The sequence below is a fragment of the Microtus pennsylvanicus genome, chromosome 12 (genome assembly GCF_037038515.1).
Source record: "Microtus pennsylvanicus isolate mMicPen1 chromosome 12, mMicPen1.hap1, whole genome shotgun sequence".
Classification (NCBI taxonomy): Eukaryota; Metazoa; Chordata; class Mammalia; order Rodentia; family Cricetidae; genus Microtus; species Microtus pennsylvanicus.
Genome location: NC_134590.1, coordinates 42,514,503 through 42,527,317, shown reverse-complemented (window position 1 = coordinate 42,527,317; position 12,815 = coordinate 42,514,503).

The following is a 12,815-nucleotide window of genomic DNA, read 5'->3' as shown; positions in this document are numbered from 1 at the left end:
CTACTGAGATCTCAAGAACAATGGCAATGAGTTTTTGATCCTACTGCACGTACTGGCTTTGGGGGAGCCTAGGCAGTTTGGATGCTCACCTTACTAGACCTGGATGGAGGTGGGCGGTCCTTGGACTTCCCTTAGGTCAGGGAACCCTGATTGCTCTTCCAGCGGATGAGGGAGGGGAACTTGATAGGGGGAGGGGGAGAAAAATGGGAGGCGGTGGCGGGGAGGAGGCAGAAATCCTTAATAAATAAATAAATTTAAAATAATAATAATAATAATAATAATAAAAGGACTAAAACTTCAATAATCATTCCTTTACAGTGCTGCTGTGCTTTTGGAATTTCCTTCACTAACCGAAATCTATCATTGTGTTCATAGTCCAACACCAATTAGATAAAATAATAGAGTTATTCTCACTGCTTCTACACTGCTGTGGTTCATTCATAGTAATTAAAATCTTATAAACTTCTTTTATTGTTTTTACTAGAATTATAATTAGTGCTAGCAATGTCCCCAAATGTACCTTTGTGTGTCAGTCTTATTAATAAAAATTTGGCAGTGTTCATAGGAACAGAATACAACTGTGAATAATGCAACACATTGCTTTCAAATCTTTTATGAAGAATTTTGGAATTTATGGTAAGAATATATTTTAAGATCAGAAAAACATATAAATTGAACTTGTTGGAACATTCTAATTAGAAAAGCACACATATTTTCTGGGGTAATATTTTTGCCTTTCCATGGTTGCTTATTTGTGTGATTACACATTTTCCCATTATTGGAAGAATAGAGAAAATAAAACTATAGCTTTGAGGGTTTATAAATGTAGTGTGTTAATTGCAAAGAAATCTGGAAATCTGTCCAGATTTTGATTTTCCAACACTTCTTTTTCTCTTTCCTTTTGAAATGAATTTCTGAGGCAATTTTTTTATGGAGGTAGATGTTTCATATAAGGCCTAAAATCTCTGTTTTAAAATTCTGTTAATTGCAACTGGTTGACAACTGAACTATATGGTTGGTCATTATGGCCAGATTTTCCTTAAGTAGATAGTGTATTCTTCATTAATGCCTTTAAAATTTTTAGATATTGAAACCATTCAGTGGTTTGAAATTGAGTCACAGTTGGTTATAAGCTGTTCCGTGGGATCTCAGGGAACCTGACTCAGGTACTTTAGAAGAATAGTAGCATCTCTTAAGCACTGAACTAACTCTCCAGCCTCAAGTCCTCTTATTTCATTTGAAAAGTAAAAGAGTTTGTGCTTGAAACTAGTCAGAAACAGTCTAAGAGCCTTCTAGTTGGGATGTTATTATTAAGTCTACTTGCCGTATTCTCAGACTGACGACAATAGTTTCATCTCTGATAATTGCAGCCACAACACACAATATTCACTGATTTGAGAGCATTAGATAAATCATAAATGTTGGTGTATGTAACCTAATCAAGGGTTTTTGAAGTATGTACTTTGTAAACTTGACTTTAGACGTTGATGTGGGGGAGGGGAGCTTTTGTTTGTTCACAATTCTTCTGTTAATTCAGGAAGATATTTTTCATTTGACTTCATTTTCCAACTAAATTTGCTAATTTGAAGGTCACTTGTATGTGATACTCCAATCTTGAGAGACTGGAACCCTTCTATTTGGTAAGAAATCAAGTAGGTTCTTGGCAATAAACATCAAAGAATAAGTTATGCAGAAATGCGGTGTTAATTCTAAAAATCCTTCAGAGAGGGGTACAAGAAATTATATCTAAGTTTTTGACCAGAGGTATGATGACACACATAATCTCAGCCACTACAGTGAACCTGTTAAGAAGGTAAGAAATTATATTTGAGATTAAGTAGCATTAAGTAGAAAAGATTATTAGATTAAAACCTTATTGATTATATAAAAGTCCCAATTTTAGAAGATGGAAGAGTCTTTAGCTTTGAAGAATTCATCTGTAATTTCATAGTAGTCTTGTTGGTAGAGTTCACAGAAACCTATAGAATTTTTTAAAAAGTTGCCCTTCTAACAGTCATCAATGAATCAAGAGTATCAGTAATACCTCAGAATTGAATTCTGCAGAGTGAGAATGAATTTGGAAAAGGACCATAAATCATATATTATAATCCTACATAATGACACAATTATCTCAGCATTTAAAATCATAGAATGACTCTGGCCACTACTACTATAACTCCTGACACATGACAACCAGAATATACACAACAATTATTCTATCTTACCTTACTTAATTTTTCGTTTCTCTTCTTTTAAAGCCAAGTGAATGAGCCACAAATATAGGCCAGAGGTATGATTTAGATAGAAGGAAACCATTTTAAAATAACGATTACATCAAACATCAGAAAGCCTTTTATGAAATCTGCATTGAGCTTTGATGTTATTTTGGACAAAATTTGCAAGAATCTTTTATTGTTTTCCTCCAACTAGTATTGTTTGTGGCTTCTATGTAATCAAGTTTAATTTGTACTCCAGAAATTTTAGGTTTTGAAGTTCCATATTTTAACAGGTATTGTTATAATGAGCAGTCCAATAAACATGACTGTATCATACTAAAGAGTTGTCCCATTATAATGACTTTTGTGTTTATAAATAATTATCTAAAACAACTATATCACTTTGCTTTTTAATGATCCATAATTTTAGTACAGAACATATTACTAGGTTTATGTGCATATTTGACAGAATGTCTGCTATTTTCCTTTAATTAAAATTTTTTTTTGCTAGCATAAAATACTTAAAGTAAACTACAAGCATTGTCAATATTGGGAAAAGTATATATTGCTTCCCCTAGAAAAGAAAAGAAAAGTTAGACTGCAGTCTCAGAAAGTGTACGAAGAGCTATTATCTGTGAACATTCAAAGGGACTCTCCAAGCTGGAAGCTGGGAAGAGATCTTGCTGCCTTGGAAATCTAGGCATGAACAATAGAGTTCAGCAATGCAGGGTAGGGAGTGGAGGGCAGACAATGATTACAAAATAGAAAGAAATTGGATGTATTCGAAGCTCCAAATGATACAGACTCCATGTTAAGAAAGGTCATTTCAGCAGCATTCTTAGTAAGCTACAGAGAAAACGGATTCGTTTTTGATGATGGATTATAAATGTGTACCCTTCCAGATGAAAGGGTATTAGGAAGACCTAGTCATTTTTGCTTTACTACATTTATCTTAGTCCTCGGATTCTCAGCGTGGTCATGGAGTTCTTTGAGTTCTACCTTCAAAAATAATATTCAGGAATTGTTTTTAAAATTAAATTACTGAAAACTAGATAAATAGTTTCAGATTCATACTATTTTTCATAACCACACAAAGTTAGATCATTCAAAATTGAGTAGTACTCACTACACTGAACTACCCAAAATGAGAGAATAGTCCATAATTATATGGTAGTAACGCTGACAAAATATCAATGAGCTAGACAACAATACAAAAAAATTAAATGTGTCAAAAGGATTTAAAAGAAGTAGAACTGTAGGGCTTTGCCATGACAAAAACATTAAGATGATCTGAAATGTGTATATCAGCATACCTATGTACAAACAATAGTTAAAGAGAAATATATCCTGAATTATATATATGTTATATATATATATAATTTTCATTACTTCTTTTTTATTAACTTTATATATTTATTTTAATCGTGACTACAGTCTCCACTCCCTCTTCTCCTACTATTCCCTCCCGCAACTTTTCCTTTTTTCCTCCTAAATCCACTCTTCCTTTTGTTTCTGTTCAGAAAGGGGCATGGCCACAGGTGTCAACAAAGCATATCAAGTTGAGGTAGGTCTAAGCTCCTCCACTTAAATTAAGGATGAACAAGACTACCCAGTATGAAGAATAGGTTCCCAAAAGTTAGCAAAATCTGAGATTCAAGGACATTGGGCCTATAATTAGTGATCCTAGAGAAGCTAAATAAGGAGAACCCAAAGAAAAACATATAGGCATCCTCCTGAATATTAACCTTCAGCAAGCAATGAAAGGAGACAGAGACCCACATTGGAGCACAGGACTGAAATCTCAAGGTCCAAATCAGGAGCAGAAGGAGAGAGAGCACGAGCAAGGAACTCAGGACTGTGAGGGGTGCACCCACACGCTGAGACAATGGGGATGTTCTATCGGGAACTCACCAAGACCAGCTGGCCTGGGTCTGAAAAGGCCTGGGATAAAACCAGACTCTCTGAACATAGCGGACAATGAGGACTACTGAGAACTCAAGAACAATGGCAATGGGTTTCTGATGCTACTGCACGCACTGGCTTTGTGGGAGCCTAGGCAGTTTGGATGCTCAACTTACTAGACTTGGATAGAGGTGGGGGTTCCTTGGACTTCCCACAGGACAGGGAACCCTGATTGCTTTTCGGGCTGAGGGGTGGGGACTTAATTGGGGAAATGGGAGGCGGTGGCGGGGAAGAGACAGAAATCTTTAATAAATAAATAAATTTAAAAAAAAGTTAGCAAAAGCATTAGGGGCAGTTCCTGCTTTCACTGTTCTTAGTCCACAAGTAGACCAAGCTACACACCTATCACATATAATTAGAAGGCCTAGGTCAGTCTCATTCAGGTCCCATTGCTGTCATTTTAGATTGTGTGAGCTCCTCTGAACCCAGGGTAGTAATTTCTGTGGTTTCCCATGTAATAACCTTGACCGTCCTCACTTGTCCATTTCTTCCTCTTATTGTTAATAGGATTCCCCACCTCAGCTCAGTACTTGACTATGGGTCTCTGCACAACTGTTTCCATCAGTTACTGAATAAAAGCTCTCCCAACTATATTTACATATACATATATGTTTCTAGATAAAGCCTCTTCAAAGATGTGTAGTGTTAGCTGTATATCTGTCTTCAAGACTATATTTAGAATGACCAATTGTTTCTGTCTTCTTTGGGAAGAATATTTTTCCTATTCATCATTCCTTAGTTTCTGGTGTTTTTTGCAGGGCTGAGGCCTCCAGATATTTCCTAGCCTATTTTTACCATATCTATAAGTGAGTTCTTGTGAAACTCGTGTTTAGACAGTAATATTTGTGAGGGTTTATGTGTGTAGCATACTACAAGACACAACCTCACACAGAACTCCCATGTTCTCTGGCTCTTATATTCTTCTGACTCCTAATCTGTAATATTTCCTGTACCTTATTTGTGGCTCAGGGGAGAAAACAAGCCTTATTTTGAAAAAGATGTATCCATTAGGACTGATCTTCACAACTCTTAATTTACATTGTCTGTGGTTTTCTATAATGATCTCCTTCTATTATAATGAAAATACTCCTTGATGAATGATAAGTTCTAAACTAGTCTGTACTAGACACAAATGTGGTGTAGGAGTTTCTCCTATCTATGTGCTGCTTTTATTGTTTGAATAAAGGAACTGCCTTGGACTTTTGATAGGACAGCACTTAGGTAGGTGGAGTAGATATAACTGAATGCTGGGAAGAAGGGCAGAGAGAGAGACGCTAAGGAGCTGCCAGGTCAGACATGCTAAATCTTTCCCGGTAAGCGACGACCTCATGGTGACTTACAGATTATTAGAAATGGGTTGAATCAAGATGTAAGAGTTAGCCAATAAGAGTGTAGACAGTGATTTAATACAATTTCTGTATGATTATTTCGGGTGTAAGCTAGCAGGGTGACCAGGACCAAAAGCAGGCCCTTTCTCCTGTTACAATTGGCACCTAAACGTGGAGTTGACTAACTCCACATAAAATCTGAAAGACATAAACAGTCTGCTCACTGTGTAGTTATTGAAATGAGTAAAGCACAGAATGATTGTAACTAATAGTTTTCCAATATGTATTTAAAGTGTTTTAAAAGCATTTTCAATACTGCTGTAATAAATAACAAAAATCTTGAGTAAGACATACATACCTTCACTTCAATATTTCATGATATTTATTCACAATATTCACAATGCAAATGTGTACCAAAGCATTACATAGTACTAGATAGCATGATAGCATATATTATTTTCATATTTGGGTTTTCATTAAGATGAATGGAATTTTAAATGAAAAAAATTGGAAGATATAGATACAAAAGTTAGCACAAAATAGTACTTTCAGAGGACATGAAATATATGCATGATTATACATCTTTTTTACATCAGTGTAAAATATAAAGTAACAATACATATTCCAATCATCTTACATAATTAAGACTATAAATCTTTAAGCATCTTGAAATTCTTTATAGATGTACTACCTTTTAAGACTATAATGATCGAAACAGGTCAGTGTCATAAAAAGTTAAGTTTAATAGTTAAATGATATTTAACAGTAATTGATGAGGAACAAATGACAAACTCTAGATATTGAACTGAACTATCATTCTGATGTATTAAGTACAGTGCATATTGATCAATGGTGATGGTTACTCTGAATATTAAGAAAACACTGAAAGAACTGGTATACAGCTGAAAGTGAAGGGAGTATTATCCATGCGATTGAGGACTCATGGTTATATTGAAATAATACCGTAAAATGGCCATTAACTAGAGCAATCAGCTGATTCAGTCATCTTGAAAGAGACACAAATAGAAAGCACACCACATGTTGATGATAGCATATTTGCTTTCTTCCATGATCTGAATGTAATTGCTTGTGTGACTATTATCCATTCAAGAGTAACCTGCACTAGAAAGTAGCTGTAGCCTTAAAAGAAAAACACAGTTGTCCAAAGAAGAAACTTATTTTAAAGGACAATCACTAAAGTTAACACCTGAGCAACTTCAGCACCTACCAGAAACAGATACTTCATGCTTCAGAAAACTGGGTAAGTTGAGGAAAGCCTGCTATCCTAAAAATTTTTAAGATAGTTTACATATTTTTTTCTATAGGATAGGCTCCACAGAAAAGACCCATGACACAAGGCAGGAAAATATATCAGACAAATGAAATAATTTTATTCTATGTATTTCTTCTTTAAAAATTCTTTTGATTTTAAAATTAAAGTTTATTATTCAAATAAATGCACTGACACTAATTTCTGTTCATGTAAGTAGTAGGAAGATTGTGACAAAATTTTGAAGGAGAAAAAATCAACAGCCTTTCATTTCAGCTTTGAATATTTTGAATTTCTCTCTGATTCTCTTGACCTCTTTTGGCCATTACTGATGATTAATTTATCAAAAAGAAACCAAACCCGTTTTGACTCATTTTAATCATTCCTTCTTTTTTGATCTTATTTTTTGTGAACTAGAAAAATCAAAAAAGTAAAACTATCTGAAAATTACTTTATAAAATGAAATTAAAATCAGAAAATGTCAATGTGACACAAAGGTAGACAGCCGTTATCATTAAGAGTTTAATATTCTTGATTATTGTATATCTCAAAAGGAAGAACTTAAGCTGAAACATAAATGGAATGGGTGGATTTTAGCAATTTGTACAAAAAGTTAACCTTGTAGAAAAATGGCCACATAGAAATACACAACTGGTTTTTCAAGGGTTTATAATCTTGTGACAACATAGAAACAGATTTTTAATATAAGATAGACTACATGTAACAAAACAATTTCATGTTGACTACATAAATATGAAGTCCACAAGACAAAGACCCTTCTAAAGTTCATTTAGAATGAAGCGTGACAATAGTAGGAAGTTACAAACAGATCTGTGAGTTCACAGCAATAATCTTGCTGACAGTGGGGGCTCCACAGCCTATGTTAAACCTGAAATCTGCCACCTTCTCTCATTGCCCTCTACCACTAGATAAAATTCTTTCTACACTTTTTTTTAATGGGACTGTTTTGTTTGACTATTGTTTTTAGATATATTTATTATTATTATTTTATGTGTATAAGTGTCTTGTCTTCATGTATGTATCTGCACCATCCATATTCATTGCACCCTGAGAGATCAGACAAGGCTATTGGATCTGTTGAGTGTAGAGTTACAAATGGGTAAGGGGAAGTTAACACCAGTTCTCTGAAAGAACAAATGTTCTTATTATTAATCTGAGTCTCCAGCTCAAGTAGTCATTTTGTTAATAAAACGTCTGACTCACATCCAATCACTGCTTCTCTACAGTAGTAAAAGACACTCATTTTCATTGATTGCAGTGTCTCATTACTGCCTATAACCCCACCCTCAGCTCTGTAATCTGTGCCTTCACTAGTTCCTCCATCTTTGTCCTACCTTCTCCTTGCTCTCTCCAGTGTCTGTAACATTCCTCTGCAATATTGCTGATTTCTTTGTTTTTCATGGGCCTTTTGCTCAGTACAGATGACACACCTATTTTCATTGGCCCTTCATTTCAAAATATTAAAAGAAAATTGCTTTGCTGGCAAATGCAGGTAATCACAACACTTTGACAAAGAAGTAAAAATAACAGACGGTCAAAGTCATCCTCTATATTCTCTACAATATAGTTCCAGTCCAGTCTAGGCTAAATATTTGGGTTTCTAATTGGAAACCAGTATGGTAGTTTCTTAGAAAATTGGAAATCACCCCATATTTCCATAATATAAAAAATCATACTCAAACTCTGAAATATATAATTGGTGTAGGAGGTTTTTCTGTCTTTGTGTTGCTTTCATTGGTTAATAAAGAAACTGTGTTGGGCCCCTGATAGGGCAGAACTTAGGTAGGTGAAGAAAACAGAACTGAATGCTGGAAGGAAGAAGGGCTGAGAGAGAGAAGCCATGGATCCTCTGCCTGAGATGGACACTGGTTAGGATTAGAATCTTTCCCGGTAAGCCATTGCCACCTGGTGTTATACAGATTAATAGAAATGGGTTAAATTAAGATGTAAGAATTAGCCAATAAGAAACTAGAGCTTATGAGTCAAGCAGTGTTTTAATCAATACAATTTCTGTGTGGTTATTTCTGGGCTAAACTAGCTGGCGGCCAGGATGAACAAGTAGACCCTCTCCTTGCAGCATATAATATATGACAAGAGTTATTTTTTATAATTAAATTCAGTTAAAATAAAAATTACAAAGGAAAAATAGAATTTTATGCTACATTACAACATGGGACATTGCAACTTAGAATTTTTATGACTCCTTTTAATCAGGAAGGGTTCATTTGCATATACACATAAAACCCAGATAATCAGTGATTAACACTTGTAAGGTAGCCATTTATTGCATTTTTTTCTTTATATTTATTCTTTTCTGATATAATACATCCTAACCCTGGCCTCTCCTCTCTTTGCTACTTGCAGTTTCCCCCCGTACCTCATTTCTCCCCTAGTTCCACTGCTCCTCCATTTCCTTCCAGTAAAGAGCAAACCTCCCAGAAAAATCAGCAAAATATTTCTAATAAGCTGTTTTAGGCAAAGACATCTGGCAATAGTATAAACCTATAGGAAATGATACTATTTTCAGTTTAGCTTATTGTAACACAGTGTTCACCATTTTGGAATGTCACAAGAAAGATAATGGCTTGCTTAGTCTCAACAGACATCCTAAAGTGTCAGAAACAAAGGAAACTTGATGATGTATCACTACATCAAACTAAAATATTATGGTTAATCCCGAAAGAGAAAGTTTGACTTGCTAAAACTCTAACCTAGTTATAAGGTTGCAGACCATCAGCCTGATACCTAGAAGAAAATGTATACTCTTGTTTAGACTTGAAAAATTATTCAGCGGCTTTAGAGCTAAATATAGGAATAATAGCCACCTAGGTGAAAGATACGCAACTCCACAATGTTTACACATTCGCTCACATGCTTATAAAAATGCATTGTTATGCTTATTTTTGATTTTATGGTATTGAAAAAATACAGGGATTATGCACATAAATACAGTGCTCAATAGCCAATCTACAATCTCCAAGAAATGTATTATTGTAGGGTAACCATAGGTTTGTTGCATTTTTATACTTGCATCTTTCAATTAGCTCTTTGAAAAGCACATAATTAAATTAATGAAAATTAAAACGTCGTTATTTCTGAATGCTCCTCCAAATGTGTGAAAGGAGATGTGAACAACGAGTCATGGATCTGTAACTGAGAAAGATGAAATGGAGAGTAAATTGTAGTGGTATGTAACTATTACCTGAGTTTTACAAAAAAAAAAATGCTCATATGTAATTGAAATACTTGAGATCACATGAAAATGCTGATTTTAACATTTAAGGATCACAGCACTAAAAGAAAAAGAACCAATCCCTTGTACTCAGTTACCCAGTGGGGCACCATTGGCAGGTGGAAGTACAGACCTGGAACTCAGTCCTCTACATGGACTTGAAGAATATTGGCCTTATTCATTTAAAATGAGTTCTAAGATTGCCATATCTATGAATGACACAGATTATGGTAATAATGCTGATTCTTGTGGGGTCAGGGGGGCCTCTGTAGAGCACACTTTCTTTCTTAGAGTAAGTAATATCCAGTGCAGTTGTCGTGAAACTGAATAATTAAAGCTTTGGCTTCTCTTAGGAAAAGAAGAGCCCTAGGCCTAGATGTCCTCTGAGGAGATTGTTTTTAATGTCCTTTTCCTTAATGCTGCAAATTATCAGTATTTATAAAGCAACTGATTTTGTACCACTTTTTGTGACTGTGACCACAGCAGAACAATGTCTCCTAGACTGTATCTCCATAAAGTTACTAGGATGGGGTCTGTTCATCTCAGTGACACACAGGTCCCAACTAACAACTTAAAATCTGAGTTTGCCCGATCCAGTTCCTTATGACTGTAGCTGACTGAAACAATGATGATTCTTTGCTAGCCTCTCATACGAACTGAACGATTCATTGGCCAATAAAAGGAGCCTCCTGGCTGGAGTTTGAGCAGGTTTAAGGTTTCCTTCAAGGAACACAAGTCAGAAAAAAACACCCCAGAAGATTCAGGTGTGTTCTTTCTATTTCATTTAGATGGCAGTGTACAATAGTTTCCAAGGCTCTCTCCACCAGGGTGTGTGTGGGAGAGGAGAAGAGATGGAGAATTCCTGTTGACTAGTAGAAATAGGGAAAGCATTCAGTCTCCTGGACTAAGAAATCTCAGCAGGAGGCAGACTCAGCTGAGCTGACCCAGTCCTTGCCATCCAGTGCTGTGGGTCAGGATTTAGTGCGACAGCAGTCATTATGCCAAGGGGAAGGAGTATCTCCTTGCCAAGCTAGCTCTTAGAACTCCAGACAGAAAACAGCTTCCACTTGGGCAAACATAAAGTAGTGCTAGAGTTCTGGTGTGGAAGATGAATGCAGTGTGTCACAGAAATGTGTGGTACTAATGCATTGGGAGCTGGAGCAGAGAAGACTCTGGATGGTTTTTAAACAGAACAATGTGAAAGCATTCAAAATTGGAAAACGCATTTGACCTGTGATCATTCACTAGGTTCCTATTACCAAAACAACTATCCTGGGTGTGGTTTCTTTGGTGTTAATAATGGGTTAATTTTACTTAAGGCAGTTACTTAATGTGATTTTTTTTAAACCCTTAAAAAAGTGGGAGATGTATACAATTGTTAATGATATGGAAGTGTTTCCTTTCTCCTGAGGAAAAGTGAATTTCTTATCAGAATATCTGCCTGGCCCTGTAATTTAAATTAAAATAAAATTTTGGAGAAATTGAAAAAAAAAAGATTGTTGAACCTAGAGTCTTGGGATGGATATTTTTCCATAAAATATTTAAAAATAATTACTTATATAAATCATATAGATCAACTACATTAGGTGCATTCCATAAGATTAAGTACACCTTGCCATTAAATTATACATTGAGAGTTTTAGGCCTGTAGCCAGCTAGTCAATGAGTTAATTCAATTTTTACATGCATCACATTTGGAAAGAAATATTCATATGATGTGTTGCATGCGAAGTACGCTACTCTATGAACATACACAAATACAGACAAAAGTTTATGTAAATGCAAGGCATAGCAGGTGATGATAATTGAAGGCAAGATTCAAATATAAATTAATGTAGTTAATTTAAAATTATCAACCTGTATCTTTTAAACTGTCAACAATACTTTGGCATCTTCAATCACATAAATTATTCAATAATTTATCATGACATTTCTTTATCCATCTTTTGGTATGTAGTATGTGTTTCAAATTTTAGTATAACTTTTCCTCTCTATACCAGATAGGAAAGTATAAAAATTCATACTAAATCAGAATAAATGTTTAAAACCAGTAGTGATTAGGTTAAATGACCCTTATATTTTCCTTGTTCCATTTTTAACCTCAGGAAAATTTCCCTGGAGCCAATGAAAATGGTCCATCACATGGCAGAAAACCCTTGCAAACATAAGAAAGCATACAGTTTTAAAACATTAAAATTATTCTAAGTTTTCTTGTTAGCACCAATCATTTTACACGGCTTTTAAAAACCGTATATGTTCTACACTTGGAACATGGAATGAAATGTGCCAACTGGGAATGTCAGAGGTATGAATGACAAAGACTCCTCCAATTTACCATATGAAAACATTGCAAAGAACATGATAGTTTTTTTCAGCAAATAGTGTTCCATTTTAGAGTTAGGAATAAAATAAGGCTTTTGTGTCCTGTCCTTAGAAAACCGATTCCAGTCAGAATCAGTTGTTTAATATCATTTTAATCCCCATCAATTCCCAAAAAGGACTGCAACCAACACCTCGATTTCTGTCTTGTAATACTGTAGGGAGACCAAACTCAGTCATGGGTTTAACAGTATTTCTGAGCAGAAGAATTCTGCAATAAGTGATTTTTGTTAGCGAGGCGGTGATGGTGCACACCTTTAATCCCAGCACTTGGGAGGCAGAGGCAGGCGTATTTCTGTGAGTTTGAGACAAGCCTGGTCTACAAGAGGTAGTGTCAGGACAGGCTCCAAAGCTACAGAGAAATCCTGTTTCAAAAAACAATAAATAAACAAACAAACAAATAAATA